Source organism: Chrysochloris asiatica, unplaced genomic scaffold, assembly GCF_000296735.1.
Source record: "Chrysochloris asiatica unplaced genomic scaffold, ChrAsi1.0 scaffold00017, whole genome shotgun sequence".
In the NCBI taxonomy this organism is placed as follows: domain Eukaryota; kingdom Metazoa; phylum Chordata; class Mammalia; order Afrosoricida; family Chrysochloridae; genus Chrysochloris; species Chrysochloris asiatica.
Genome location: NW_006408535.1, coordinates 21,109,911 through 21,126,994, shown reverse-complemented (window position 1 = coordinate 21,126,994; position 17,084 = coordinate 21,109,911). Strand labels below are relative to the sequence as shown.

Below are 17,084 nucleotides of genomic sequence, written 5' to 3'. Positions count from 1 at the left end.
TAGTGAGGTATGCCCAGGATCAGGCCATTTTTTGTTCTGCTGTGCATAAGGTCGATATGGGTCAGTACCTAACAACAACAATGCTTAGGACATCAATCTTTATGTCTTCCATTTCATTTTCAATGACTTTCAATTTTCCTAGACTCATAATTTATATATTTTACTTACGTGTATATGTCCAGTCCATATTCTGAATATTAGTGGGTACTTCTAGCTGTTTCTTCTCATTTTCAGTTGTGTGTCATTAAGGTCAACTGTGCTTTGAGGAAGCAGTTCCTCCCCAGTCATATTTTGATTGCCTTCCAACCTGAGGGGCTTCTCTTCTGGTGCTATACCACACAGTGTTTCACTGCTATTCATAAAATTCTCTGTGACTAACCATTCAGACTGCCTTGCCTTCTTCCTATGTGTCTTATTCTTCATGCTTTACTGTAACCTCTCCATGATGGGTGGCTCTGCTGGTATCTAAAACACCACTGGCAATACTTTTAGCATCACAGAAACACAAAAGCTACCACAGTATGACAAACTGACAGACAAGCAGTGGGTTTACTAATTACACATGGCTTTAAAAAGGTTGCTGTTGTTCCACAGGCCACCAGAGACATAGTTCACTTTATTTAAATAAATTATTTTTTCTTATACTCTTGAGACTGGATATTTCTATTTACCTATCTTCATGTTCAATGAACCTCTTTCTTCTCATCTACAATCTTTTTCCTATTCAGGGGTTTAAAATTTTCACATAGGTACTGGTAAGTTCAACTTAATGAAATCCTATTAGCTAATTCTTTTAACTGCTTTATTATATAATCTTTTCTACCAGGCTCAAAATATCACTATCCAGATAACATGGAGAATAAAACCTAGTTGTTGGCTGTCAGGTAGAAGAGTAAGTGCGGTATCTTCTGAATGGCATGCTTTGCTAATGATTGGTCTGTGCATGGGGGAAGACACTTATTTAGAAACAATAAGACACCTGTGCACTTCTGAAGACTCAGGAGACTCTGCTGAGCCACTATTCTATTTACATATTGTATTTATAGTATAATATCTAAAATTCTTAAAAATGTTTTGATGGGAAGAAGATTATATAGAAGAGGAAAGAGGCTTATCACACTTGAAGACAGGTCAGTAGTAAATATCAAATCTGAAGAACATAGAAAAAATATGTCTAAGAATGCATATCATAATTGCTACATATTATTTGATCCACCATTATGTTACTAATAATAACTTATATTGACTTAGTCTTTATTCATTTGTATGACTATGTAATATTTCACCATGTGAACTAAACACAATTTTTAAATTCCATTTTGCTGTTGATGAAAACCTGGTGGAGGAATATTTTCATTTTATTAAAGTCTCATTATTGTCTTTCAAAAATTGCTCCTCATAATTCTAGCTCACTAAGATTATATAACATATATAATAGTCTCTATATTTTTAAACTTTCATTCATCATTTTCATCTCCTTGTTCTTTGTTATGCATTCTGGATAATTTCTTAAGGTTTATCTTCCCACTCACTAATTTTCACTTCAACTCTATCTAATTTGCTATTTAAAATGTTCTTGTATTTTTACCTTCAAACTAATATGTTGTATACATGACAATTTAGTTTTGCCTTTTAAAAATCTACTCATGTTTTTATATACTTTCTTCATTGTTTATGATTGCAGAATCCATTTTTAACATATTCAATTTGTGGAAATTTAATATTTTGATTATCATAATGTCAATATCTAAAGTCCTTTGACCTCTAACTCTGTTCTTTTTTTCTACTGATTATCACTCATGGAGACTTTTTTTTTTTCATGTTAGAGACATTTCTGACTCATCTTTGTGTAATCTTAATTTCTGAGAATCTTGGATACCTGTTTGCAACTATAACATGTTGTCAATATTCAGCATACCCTATTAGAGCAGATTATATTTATTTGTCTTCACTGTTGGAGCATAAGCTTCTTTGCAGTACCAACCATGCTATGTTGTCTTCATTTAGTAAGAATTTGATTATTATTTAGTTTTAGCTTTTCCCCCACCCCCTAGAGTCCCTGGCTAATGCAAACATGTCAGGTTCAGTGCTCCTTCCTTGATGTTAGTTCAAGACTATACTGATGAAAGGATAATATCAACCTGAAATTACTTTAGTTTCTTCCTAAAGCCCCTGTCCTATATAAACCCTTTTTCCTGGAGGCTTGCTCAAGACTGTTTTCTTGATAGAAGTGCTAATGTTGGTATTTACCTCCAGGGAAGCTCTATCTTTCTCATTTTCTTGCTACTTTCCTACCCCATTCTAGGTTCATTTAACAGGAAATATTCTCCTGTAAAAGAAAGGATGCTTTCTTTTATAAGTTTCCTTATATCCTGTGATCTAGTAATTGCATAGAAAACTAGGTTTAATTAAATTTCTGGTTGTTTTTTATCAGGAAAGTTTTTTGGAATATTTTATGCAATAATGCAGATAAACATGGAATGTGCATGTAAACAAACTCTTTTACATATTTTGTCAAAGTATGAAAATCAGTAGAATAGACCAGGTATAAAAATGAATGGCTTGTTTCTAGTGGTGGTGAGTGGTCCAGTGTGATTAGGTCCCATCTGTGAAAGAAGGCACATTAAACTGACAATGTTGATTATGTTTAAAGTAGGAAATCTTAGAATATAATACTAAAGTAATGGAAGTGTTTAAAACAGAATAATTGTATTTATAAATCTGAACTTTAGAAAGAAACTAAGTTTTGTGAAAGATGACTTGAAGAGGATGGAGACCAGAAACAAAGAGACCAATTCAAACAATGTTTTGCTACTTTGGCAACATGTTAGATTTAATTTAGAACTTTTAAAATGTTGATGTGCTACTAAATTGTGAACCACTGAGTTGGAAGGCTTCAGTTGACAGGAGATTTGATGAGAAAAGTGAGGGTGAAGAAAGTGTCTCAGAGGTGAGACAAATTTAGGAAGCATTGACAAGACTTGCTGAGATTAGATATGAAAGGTGTAGAAGAAAGCAACCACCACTCATGTGTCACTTTGTTGTACTGTGGTGGTTTGTGAGTTGCTGTGATTCTGGAAGCTATGCCACCAGTATTTTAAATACCAGCAAATTCACTCATGGTAGACAGGTGTCAATGGAGTTTACAGACTAACACAGACTAGGAAGAAGGTGAGACGGACTCCTTCTAAATATTTAGTCACTGAAAACCTTATGTATAACAGTAGAACACTGTCCAATAACACCAGAATAATGAATATTGAAATATGATGTAGAGCACCAGAATATTGTTAGATCTAGTGCCAGAGATTATGGAAGGCATTCAAAATCTGACTGGGAAAAAGCTGCCCTCAAAGTAGAGGTTACTGTGATGATGCAAATGGAGTAAAGATTGTAGAACCTTCATGTACTGTTGGGGCACAACTCAAAATGAAGAGAAAGAGCTGTAAAAGAAAAGACCAAAATGGGTGCCAAAAGAGACTCTGAAACTTGCACTCCAGCATAGAGATGCTAAAGCAATTGGAAGAAATGCAAAGGCAAAAGAGCTGAGCAGAAAATTGCATAGGGCACCTCAAAAAGACAGAGTCAAATATTATATTGAAATATGCAAAACCTGGAATAAAACACCAAAGGCACACGCTCAGCGTTTCTCAAGCTGAGGGAACTGAAGAAAAATTTCAACCCTTGACTTATAATGTTGAAGGATTCTATGGGCAAAATATAAACTAATGCAGAATGAATCAAAATGGGATGGAAGGAATACACAGAGTTACTGTACCAAAAATAAATGGTCAATGCTCAACCATTTCAAGAGGTAGCATATGATAAAGAAACAATGATACTAATGGAAGAAGTCCAAGGAGCACTGAATGCATTGGCAAAGAACAAGGCTCTAGGAATTGACAAAGTGCATATGGAAATCTTACAACAAACTGATGTGGTGCTGGAGGCGCTCATTCATCTTTGCCAAGAGATTTGGAAGATAACTATCTAGCCAACTGATTAGAAGAGATCCATATTTGTGCCCATTCCAAAGAGAGATGATGGATCATTGGACAATATCATTAATATTGCATACAACTAAAATTTTGGCAAAGATAATTCAGAATGGTTGAAACAGTACATTAATAGAGAACTACCAGAGGTTCAAGCTGGATTCAGAAGAGGATGTGGAACAAGGGATATCATTGACAATGTCTGACGGATCTTGACTGAAACCAGAGAATACCACAAAGATGTTTACCTGTGCTTTATTGACTATGAAAAGGCTTTTGGTTATGTTGATTATGACAAGCTATGGACAAATTGTGGATAAAGTGTATTCCAGAACCCTTTATTGTGCTCATGAGGAACCTGTACAAAGACCAAGAGGCAATTGTTTGAAAAGAACATTGTTTGAACAGAACAAGGGAACAATGACTAGTTTAAAATTAGGAAAGGTGTATCTCAGGAGTGTATTCTTTGACCATACGTACTCAATCTGTATGCTGAGCAAATAATATGAGTAACTGAATTATATAAAGAAGAGCATGGCATCAGGATTGGAGGAAGACTCATTAACAACCTGCAATATGTAGGTGATGCAACCTTGCTTGCTGAAAGTGAAGAGGACTTGAAACTCTCACAGATGAAGATCAAATGCATTAGGCTTTAGTATGCATTGCACCACCATGTAAAGAAAACTAAAATCCTAACCACTGGACCAGATAATAACATCCATATAAATGGACAAAAGATTCAATTTGTCAAAGATTTAATTTTGCTTGGATCAACCATCAACACTCATGGAAGCAGCAGTCAAGAAATCAAATTATATATTGCATTAGGCAAACCTGCTGCACAAGACCTATTGAAAGTGTTCAAGAGCAAAGTCAGTTTGAGGACTGAGGTGTGCCTGACACAAGCCATGGTGTTTTCAATAACCTCATATTCATGTGAATGTTTGGCAGTGAATAAAGACCACCCATGGAAGAACCACCGAAGAATTGTAGCATTTGAATTATGATGTTGAAGGGGAATATTGAAAGTACCATGGACTGACAAAAGAACAAATAAATCTGTGTTACAAGTACAGCCAGAATGCTCCTTGGAAGTCATGATGGTCAGACTTTGTCTCTTATACTTTGGACATATTATCAGGAGGAACTGGAACCTAGAGAAACACATCATGCTTGGTAAAGTGGAGGGTCAGTGAAAAAGAGGAAGACCTCAAATGATATGGATTGGCAGTAGCAATGGGCTCAAGCATAGCAATGATTGTGAAGTTGGTGCAAGACTGGATAGTGTTTCGTCCTGCTGTACATATGGTTGCTCTGAGTCAGCTCTGACTCACTGGCACCTAACAACAACAACAGAAGAAATCAAAGATGATTCCAAGGTCATACATAGCATTCATTATCAAGGTCCTTCTATGCTTCTTTATCAATTCATTTTAAATGAGTTGATTATCTTGGAAATGAATTTGGAGTTCTTTCTCTTCTCTTTCTCCCTATTTTGTAGTATGCTTTAAAGTTGGTTTTAACTTATTGTGACCCTGTATATGGTTTCTGAGATGCAGCTAGTAGGTTTCAATCACTGACCTTGTGGTTAGCAGTCCAGTGCTTATCCTACAGAGCCATACCAGGACATACACACACACACACACACACACACACATATCTTTAAGGAAGTTCAGATGTGGTATGCACTGGACCGCAAGGTTGGTATGAACCATAAGGTCTGCAGTTCAAACCTTACCAGCTATGTCTCAGAAACTCTTTACAGGGCTGTTATGAGTCAGAACTGACTCGACAGCTCATAACAACAACAACAGCAATATCTTTAAGAGAAAATTCAAGACACATGAGGTCTTTATCTTGTTCAGAAAATTTTTATCAATACAAATTTCCTGATGTGGATGATGCAGTGATGGTAGATGTAAGGTTCATTAATAAAATTGGTGCTGATGTCAACTTGCTATGATACAACAACATTGAAGTCATGATTCTACTCCATGAATTTTGCAGAAGGTGTATCCATTTTATAAACAAACGCATCTGAATTGGCAGGAATAAATGTCTAGCTGTCATTAGAGTAAACAAAGAAAAAGGATATATTGATCTGTCAAAAAAAAAGAGTTTCTCCAGAGGAAGCAATCAAATGTGAAGACAGATTCACCGAATTGAAAACTGTTTACAGCATTCTTTGTCATGTGTCTGAGGTGTTAGAATATATCAAGGGTGAGCAGTTGGAAAGCCTGTTCCAGAGGACAGTCTGTGTGGTTGATGACAAGTACTAGAGATCTGGAAACGGTGCCTATGATACAGTTAAGTGTGCAGTTTCTGACCCAGTTATTTTTGATAGGTAGATTTGAATTGAAATGAACAACAAGTACTCATTGACAATATTAGTAGGTGTTTGACTCCACAGGCTGTTAAAATTCAAGCAGATACTAAAATAGTTTGTTAAGGTTATGAAGGCGTTGATGCTGTTAAAGAAATGCAGAGAGCAGGTTTGCATTGTTCCACAGAAACTATGCCCATCAAGATTAGTCTAGTAGGTCATCCTCAGTCTGTGGTAACTACAACCACCCACGAAAGAACAGAAGGCCTTTCTGTCTTCAACAAAGCTATGAGTGTATTCAATGTTCAAATGGAGTCCAAAGTGGTCACACATATTCATTAAACTGAGCTTGCAAAGCAGTTGTTATTGTTGTTGTTGTTAAGTGCCGTGGAGTCAGTTCTGACTCATAGCGACCCTGTACAGGGTTTCTGAGGCTGTAAATCTTTACGGGATAGAAAGCCTCATCTTTCTCCTGCGGAACTGCTGGTCGTTTCGAACTGCTGACCTTGCGGTTCACAGCCCGATCCGTAACCACTACGCTACCAAGCAGTTAGAGAGGCTTAAAAGAGAAAATGTGTAGGTGGATGGGCGATGATAATGAAGGAGAATGGAAGCCAAAGCTAAAGATTAACTCGGGAACCAAGTCCAATTTAAGGAACATAAAGCAGCCCTTCCTGGTTGGCCTGTATAGAAAAAGATGCTCCACACATCTGTCGTTTTGTGATACTGTAGTGGTTGGCATGTTGCTGTGATACTAGAAGAGATGCCACTGGTGTTTTAAATACTAGCAGAATCACCATGGTGGACAGGTTTCAATGGAGCTTCCAGACTAAGAGTAGACTAGAAGGAATCGACAGTTTCCTTCTAAGAGATTAGCTACTGAAGACTGCATGAGTAGGAGCAAAACATTGTCTAATACAGTGCTGGAAGATGAATCCCTCAGGTTTGAAGGCACTCAAAATAAGAGCTGCCTCTTCAAAGTAGAGTCGACCCAAGGACTTGAATGAAGCAAAGTTTTCAGTACCTTCATTTGCTACTGTGGCATGACTCAAAATGAGACAACTCTCTATATATCCATTAATAATCAGAACATGGTATGTACAAAGTATGAATCTAGGAAAATTGGAAGTCATAAAAAATGAAATGGAATGCATAAAGATCAATATCCTAGGCATTAAGTAAATGAAATGGACTGACATGGGCTATTTTGAATAGAACAACCATATGATTTACTATGTCAGGAATAATGAACTCAGGAAGAATAGTGAAGGACTCATTGCCAAAAACAACATTTCAAGCTCTATCTTGAAGTACAAGACTGTCTGTGATAGGATAGGATATATGTGCCTAAAAGGAAGACCAGTTAGTGCAACTATTATTCAAATGAACACACCAACATTCAACATCAATGATTAAGAATTGAAGAATTCTACTAATTTCTTCATCTAAAATTGACCAAACGAGAAATTAAAATGCACTGATAATAACTGATAATTGGAATTCAAAAACTGGAAACAAAGAGGGAGGATCAGTAGTTGGAAAATATGGCATTATTGATAGGAACAATGCTGGAAATGGCATGAGAGAATTATGCAAGACTTATTTATTGAAAATAACTTTTTCTAACAACATCAATAGTGACTATACACATGGACTTCACAGGTGAAATACACAAGATTCAAATTGCTTAAGGGATAATCTGTGGAAAGACACAATGAATTAGTTCAATGACATCAGCTAAAACAAGGCCAGGGGGAGACTGGAGCAGATCATCAATTGCTCATCTCATATGCAAGTTCAGACTGAAGATGAAGAAAATTAAACCAAGTTCAGGAGAACCAAAATAAGAGTATAATCCACCTAAACTTGAGAGGTCAAGAATAGATTTGAAACATTGAACACTAATGCATGATGATCCCATGTGTTGTGGGATGACATCAAGAACATCATTGTTGAGGAAAGCAAAAGGTCATTAAAAAGACAGGAAATACTATGAGCCTTAGAGCATTACTACAAGCATGAGAGTAAACAGCAGAGTATACACTGGGAACATCCTCAATCACCGACCAAGAGAAAGTTCAAAAGTCAACCATCAGCTGGAAATTGATGCTTACAGTTTTCTGGGATTCTCAAGGGCCAGTATTGGAACAATATCAGGAGAAACGTTCAACAATCAACAGTGCTTCTTACAGTGAGACGCTCACTGAAGAGCTGAAGCCTGAATTTAGGATTAAATGCAGAGAGCTGGTATCTAAGGGCATTGTGATCTTGCATGACAATGCATGTCCAGGCACCTCTGCAAAACTTCCTTTTGAGGTGTTAAAAGCATCCTCCCTATAGTCCTGATTTTGCTCCATCAGACTTTCACCTGTTTGGTACCCTGAAACAGCCCTTTGAGGATGAAGATTCACCTCTAATTAAAAAGTTAAGACAGTGGTGCATTCGTGGCTCACAGCTTAGCCTAAAACGAAGTATATTGACAAGCAAGGAGATTATGCTGAAAATGATGTTTTTGTCTTTTCTAAAAGTTTATTAAAATAAGTTCTACAGTCAAAAAAAAAAAAAAACAGAAAAGAGTGAAATAAATCTCAGAAGAGACTTGGAAACTTTCTCTTGAACTAGGGAAGTTAAAGCAATGGGAAGAAATGATGATGTAAAAGAACTTAACAGAACATTTCAAAGGATAGCTCAAGAAGACAAAGTAAAACATCATAATGAAATGTGTAAAGACCTGGAGTCAGAAAACCAAAAAAGAAGATTGCTCTCAATGTTTGTCAAGCCAAAAAAAAAACAAAACAACAAAACTGTAAAACACTTGAAGCCTTGAGTTTTTATACAGAAGAAGTGTATAGGCAAAATACTAAATGATGCAGGATGTATCCAAAAAAGGTGAAGAGATACAGTCACTGTACCCACACAAACTGGCTGATGTTGTCATTTCAAGAGGTAGCAGATGATCAAGAGCTGATGGTAGTGGAGCAAGAAGCCTAAACTGCTTTGAAGACATTGACAAAACAGAAGACAACAAGAATAACGGAATAAAGATTGAATTGTTTCAATAAACTGAGATAGCTAGCTCTGCAGGCTCTCTCTTGTCTATGGGAAGAAATTTGGAAGACATCTACTTGGCCAACTGATTAGATAGGATCCATATTTGTTTCCATTCCAAAACAAGGTGACCATATGTAATGCAGAAATCGTTGAACAGTATCATTAATGTCACATGCAGATAAAATTTTGTTTAAGATAATTAAAAAACAGTTGCAGCAGTACATTGGCAGGGCAATGCCAGAAATTCTAGCTAGAGTCAGAAGAGGACATAGAACCAGGGATATCGTTGCTGGTGTTAGATGGTTCTTGGGTAAAAGCAGAGAGTACCAGAAAGATGTTTACTTGTATTTTATTGACTATGTGAAGGCAATCAACTGTGTGGATCATAACAAACTATGAATAACATTGTGAAGAATGGGAATCCCAGAACACTTAATTGTGCTCATGGGAGAACTGCACATAGAACAAGAGGCAGTCATTGGAACAGAACAAGGAGATACTGAATAAATCAGAAAGGTATGCAACAGGGGTGCAAACTTTCACCATATTTAGTCAATCTTTATGTTGAGAAAATAATCTGAAAAGCTGGATTATATGAAGAGGAATATGGCATCATGATTCGAGGAAGATCCATTAAAACCAGAGATATGTGGATGACACAACTTTGCTTCTTGTAAGTATGTACTGATAAAGATCAAAGCCTGCAGTATGAATCGTACCTCAATGTTAAGAAAACAGAAATCCTCACAAGCGGACCAATAAATAGTATCATGATAAATGTAGAAGAGACTGAAGTTGTAATTATTTCATTTTACTTGATCTGCAGTCAACACTCATAGCAGTGGCAGTTACAGAATCAAAGGAAGTATTGCACTAGCACTATGCAAATCTGATGCAAAGGATTTCTTTAAAGATTGGAAGAAGACTCATTAACAGCCCAAGATGTATGGATGACACAACCTTGCTTGCTGTAAGTTAAAGAACAAAGACTAAGGCCCGCCTGACCCAAGCCATTGTATTTTCAATCACCTTATTTGCATGGGAAAGCAGGACAATGAATAAAGAAGAATTGATGCATTTGCATTATGATGTTGGAGAAAACTATTTAAAGTACCATGGACTACAAGAAGAACAAACACAAGAAAACCCTGCTCAGCCAATGCACTGCATCCTTAATAATAGCGTTATTAAAAAATTAGAGTGAAATGATTGAGTACAGATTTTGTTTCGCAATAAACATCCATTTTACTTATATTTATTTTTATTATGTGTCTACCTCCATCCAATGGCTCACTCTCTGCTTCTCTTCCACCCTTCCATACACATAGAATATATCTTCTAAGTGAACATTAATTTTTTTAAAAATTTATAGTAGTGGTCTTTTATAATATTTGTCCTTTTGTGACTGACTTATTTCACACAGGACAGTGATTTCCAGGTGTATACAAGTTGTAAAGTATTCTAGAGATGTATTACTATTCATCAAATGTATGTACCAACGTTTGTTTGTCCAACTCTTCCATTGATAGGCATTTAGGTTGTTTCTATCATTCTACTATTGGAGTCCTGGTGTGGTGCTGTGGGTTAATGTGTTGGGCTGCAAATTCAGTTTAAACTGCAAGGTCGGCGGTTCAAGCTCACCAGTTGCTCCATGGAAACCCTATACAGGGTTGCTATGGGTCAAAACTGGCTCAATAGCACTTAATAACTATAACTATTGTGAACAGTGCTGTGATGAACATGGGTGTGCATGTATCTATTTGTGTCACATCTCTTATTTCTCTAGGGTATATACTAAGTACTGGTTTTGTAATCTGCAGACCTAGGTTTGAATTCTACTTCAACTTATTACTTAGGAGATTTGGGACAAATTGCTAAAACTCACTTAGTCCCAGATTTGTCAGGAATGGCAATATTAAAAAAAAAGGAATGCCAATAGGATCTACTTCCTAGAGTACTTGGAAGCTTTATTGATATAACATACATAAAGCTCCAAGCATGTACCTGTGCAGGTTAACTAGCATGAATTCTGCTAACAAAACTTCTAATAAGAGTTTTACAGAGAAAACCAGTTGCTGTTATTGTCAGGTATCATTGAGTCAATACTGACTCATAGCAACTCTATGCACAACAGAATGAAGCACTGCCCAGTCCTGCGCCAACCTCACAATCGTTGCTATGCTTGAGCCCACTGCTGACGCCACTGTGCCAATTCATTTAGCTGGGGGTCTTCTTCTTTTTCTCGGACTCTCCACTCTACCAAACATAATATCCTTCTCCAGGGACTGGTCCCTCCTGACAATATTTCTGAAGTATGAGAGACAAAGTATGAAAGAAAGACAGTAAGATGTATTGAAATTTTTCTCTCCAGATTCAGAGCTGGGGGAAATCTATCGAAAATTGAGATATCATTAGATCCATAGCTACAAATCCAGTAGAAAAGCTGGCATACAGTAACATAGCTTGTTCATGTAATGTTATCTTCATATAACCCATATTACCTATAGATCGCATAAATGCCCTTAGGCATCAGATCAAGCTGGTTTTTTGTGTTGTTTTTTTTCAGCTTCCTAAAGCAAGAGCCTAGCCCAGCTGGCATTCTGGGATTCCTTCCATTTTTGGTTTGACTTGAGGATTCAGTGAAGTACATGCTGTTCTTGCATCAGAAGTAGCAGTGTTAATTCCTTTATGCCAAATACTTTTGCAGGAGCTCAGGCTTTGTTCCCTGGATGATTGCTTTTAGCAAAGTCAGTGAAGCAGCTGGTGGAAAAGTCTTCATTGGTTCCTTTGAGACTTAGGCCTTTGGAAAACATTCTGAGTTGTTCTGCATTTTCAAGGCGTATGTAACATGGCCCAGCACTTCCATGGCATCTCCGTTCACTCTTCACTGGGTTGTAGAAACTCCATGTGTAGTTCTATAGCATCCTAGACTTAGGTCAGCCATATCATTTTCCTTCAAAAGAACACTCTTTAGAATGAAAGGGGCCATGGTTAATAAATAAGGTGGAAGAATAGTTGTAAAGCAGTACTGTTCTGAGTAAACTGGGTGTTGTCACTATACTGGAAGTATGGTGGCTCCATACGATAAGCACCGGATGGCGAACCAAAAGGTCCACCATGCAAGCCTGCCATTTGCTCCGTGGGAGAAAGATGAGGCTTTCTGCTCTCGTGAAGATTTAAAACCTCAAAAACACTATACAGGGTTGCTATGAGTTGGAACCAATTCAAGGGCATTTACCAAGAGCAAATCATTCTACTATGCAGTCCCTGATCCTTATATTGCTTTTTAGTTTAATTTTAAACCTGAATGGTCCTGTTCCCTGTACCTGCTTTGCGCTAAGAAAGAATGCTCCAGAACAACTTAAAACAATTTATTGCTTTTCTACTACAGCATTATTTTTATTACTGCAAGAGAGTATTTATAATTCTTCTGGATTTTCATTAGCTAGTCCAAAAATTTATATCATTTCAAACACAAACCAGCAGACATCTTTCAGTGTCCATTATAATTATGCATTAATTTGACAAGCATTTATTGAATACTTACCATGAGATAGAAGCTGCTCCTAAATGCAGAGAAACAATAACAAGTATAACTATTTACATACCTGTGTTATTGATCTTACATTCTAGTGTACAGACATAAGACACACAATACAAAACAAGTCACACATATTAGATACTAAATTACAATGAAGAAAACAAGTCTAAATCTAGAGAGATATATGGAAGCAATCATATGGGTTTTCAGGTGATGTCATTTGGATGATGTGGTTACAAGCATGCAAAAGCTGGACAATGAATAAGGAAGACTGAAGGAAAATTGATGTGTGTGAAGAATATTGAATATATCATGGACTGTCAAGGGAACAAACAAATCAATCTTTGAAGAAATAAAACCAAAATGCTTCTTAGAAGGGAGGATGGTGAATTTCAGCTCACTTCTTTAGGCCATATCAGGAAAGAGCAATCGCTAGAAAAGAATATCATGTTTGGTAGACAATTAACAAAAATGAGGGTCACGGTTAATGAGATGGATTGATACAACAGTCACAACAATGAATCCAAACACATCAATGATCATGAAGGTAGCACAGCACTCTGTATTTTGTTCTGTTAACCATAAGATTCCCATAGTTGGAACTGACTTTATGGTGACTAACTAACAACAACCATCATCTATTGGGGAGGGGATAGAAAGCAGTGAATGCAAAGACACTCAGCGGGGAATGGACTCTGTACACAGGACAAATGTTATGTATGTCAGTGTGGAGAAAATAAATGGAAGAGCGTTGAAGGATCAGATCATGTATGACTACGTAAGTCATGATGAGCAATCTGAGGCTTTTTATTCTAGTAACAATAGAAAGCTATTAGATTGTTTTGAGCAAACAATTGGCATAATCTGATTTATATTTTTATAAAGATCACTCTGGTTGTCACCAGGAAATGACATTGTGAGGGATAAGACTGCAGAAAGTAAGTAAAATAATACTCTAGGAATCCAGGAAAGAGATGTTGGAAGCTTGAAAACTCGGATGGTAGCAGTGAAGATGGTAACAAATGGTCTAATTAAAAAATACTTGAAAGTAATTCTTATAGGAATTGCTGCTGTTTGGGCGTGAGTGTTGAGGACAGGAAAAAAGGACAACTCCTACATTTTTAGTTTAGTGAGGTGCCAGTTAACTACACTGGCGAAAACCAGAAGGATTATAGTGTGTGTGAATGCATGCAAGAGGGAAACCCAAATTTCATTGCTGTGTGTTTCCAATTGTGCATCCATGAGATGTACTATATTTGTATCTTTTAGAAAACTTACTATATATATTAAAAAAAAAAAAAAACTACTACCCATGTACTTTTTTCCTCCTCAAGCATTTGCCTTCCAACTTCCTGACAATTTAAAAATTTTTTCACTTTTCCATGTCTGGAAATGAGCTACAGTCTTTGTGATTCTTAAAACTTGCCAATTGTAAAATAAATGCAAATCTAGATTCTCTCTCTCTCTCTCTCTCTTACACACACACACACAAATACATATAAACATCATATATACAAACACACAATCCTTTGACTTTTTCACTAACAGACGTTGAGGATTATTTCCTCAGGTCACCTTTCAAATGATCATTTCCAGAGGTTAACTACAATAATTTGAATTGAAGCTATCTCAACTCTTTACTTCAGAAATCTAAAAAACAAATTTTGTTTCAAATGATCATTTTTTAGCCTATGCTATGTACAATTGTTAATACAATTTCTGTCAGTTATTGTTTTTCATAATGCTTCTTCAACACCTTTCCTCACATTCAGTGCTTTCTATATATGAACTTCTTTCTTAACCCTAACCTAGGAAATAAGATTGGCGTCCCAGCCTGCATATATCCTTACTTCCCTTACTACATAACTGATTTGTTGTGGCAATTTGACCTGACCAAAATGATAAGAAAAACCTCCCTTGTAGTTAATGGCACAATATAGTTCAAGGAGATGTAAGGAAGTAGTAAGAGGAATCTTCATGAAAACTCCTGGAATGGAGAGAAAGTAGATGGCACAGTCAATTTGCTTGTGTCTTTTTCCTCTCATTTTTTTCTCTCTTCTTGCCCGGAATACAGCCCAAATACTAGTGTACTGAAGACATACTGTGATTATATGCTTTAGAGATTTGCACTATGGATCATGGAGAGGAATGAAAGAAGTAACACAGGTAATTGAAAACATGTTGGAGTCCTGATTCACAGCTCTTAGGACTGAAACAATACTTTTTCCATTCTTTGAGAATTTTATGTGATTCTCCTTGTGAAACTTGGCATATGGTTTTAGTGTTTAACTATTTGTATCCATCACTAAATGGAGAAATCATGAGGGTAGGAACAGTGTTTGGTTCTTTTGTATATCACTCAAGCTCTGAATCTAGTGCCTTCCATGTAAAATAAATGTAGTAAGTCTTTTTTGAATGGCATTTAATTCCCTTCTGGTGTACTTAAATTTCCTTTCACTACTTTCCAATAAATAGTCCTTCTTTACTTCAAAACCTGACCCCAGACTAATTTTCTCTGGAAAGTTTCCCATGATTAATCCCATCTCAATGTGATTATGCCTCTGTTTTTCCTTTTCTTGATTCTTATGTAACTCTGCTTAATAAAAGTATTTGTCACATCTTCTGAAATAAATGGAGAAAATTTTGAAGTTGTCAAAGACTTCATTTTGCTTGGATCCTCAATCAACTCTCCTGAAAGCAGTAGTCGAAAAACCAAATGACATATTAGATTAGGCAAATCAGCTGCAAAAGACCTCTTTAAAGAGTTCAAGAGCAAAAATATCAGTTTGAGGATTAACATGTATCTGACCAAAGCCATGGTATTTTCAATAGCTTCATATGTTTGTGAAACTTGGACAATGAATAAGGAAGACCTTAGAAGAATTGATGTGCTTTAATTATATGTTTGAGAAGAATATTAAAAGTACCATAGACTGTCAGAAGAACAAACAAATCTGTGTTGGAGGAAGTACAGCCAGACTGGCGAAATTTCATCTCTCATACTTTGAACATGGTATCAGGAGGGACCAGTCACTGGAGGAAACTATGGTTAGTAAAGTGGAGGGTCAGTGAAAAAGAGGAAGACCCCCAAAGAGATGGATTGGAACTGTGGCAGCAGCAATGGGCTCAAATATAACAATTGTGAGGATGGTTCAGGACTGGGGAGTGCTTTGTTCTGCTGTGAAAAGTCTTCTTGCTGTATGCCTTAGTTCCCTAATATATCATATAAATGTTTTATGGGCAATATTCTTGTGTCCTCCCTTTTTTGACTATTGCTATATAAACTTAACATAGAGATCTATATGAATTAGGAGTCTAGTAAATAAAATATTGTTGATTAAATGAAAGTTGGAAATTCGACTGAAAATCAAAGGGAACACATGAACAGTCATGTAAGCTTGCTGGCTACCACAGTGGTGTACTGGTGAGTGGAAGAGGGGGAAAGGCAGCAATGAAGAAATGGGTTGAGTTCAACCACGTTCCATAGACTCCCATTGACCTGGAGATGAGAGAGAGAAGAGGAAGGGCTGGTTGGTTCAAAGTGTGGTGAGACTTGGGGACACCTGAGCCCATGGACAAGGATGTTGCCACAGAGGACTAGAGCATCCAGCTTAGTGATGGATACAAATAGTGAGGGGAGGGGAGAGGCACAAGAATACCCAAACTTGCAGATAGTACCCATTTGATCTAGCCTCAGTGGCTTGATAATCACAATTTGACTAGAGGAAAGAAAAAAAAAATTGATAAAGGAAATGAGGGGTAAATTGCTACAATTTGACAAACAGAGAGAGGAGTCTTCACATCAAGTGTCTATGCTATCCCCTCTGTATACAGGGTAGATAGGGATGGGCAACTTAGACATTGGTTACCTAAAATGAGGGGGCGATAAAGGCACAAAGTGACTAGCTTACAAGGTTTCAAGAGAGACTTTAGCTTATGAGTGTGTGGGAAATGATAGAGTCCCCACTGAATAGTTTTCATTTTGTCTACATGGGTCTGGCAAAAAGAGATGGAGATAAGACTTATGATTTAATAGTGAGTAACTGTTATCATGACTAATTGTGACTGTCACAATTGTAAAGGTAGAAATTTTGTAAAAAAAAACCAAAACCAGGGGAGTAGCTAATCTTACAATCCAGAAACACAGGACCCTAGGACCATCAAGGGAGAA

At 36.7% G+C, this 17,084-nt stretch overlaps 1 pseudogene; it reads left to right on the top strand.

The window, feature by feature from the left end:
• Positions 1 to 5,841: 5,841 nt before the first annotated feature.
• LOC102830526 overlaps positions 5,842 to 17,084 on the top strand; it is a 28,424-nt pseudogene continuing 17,181 nt past the window's right edge.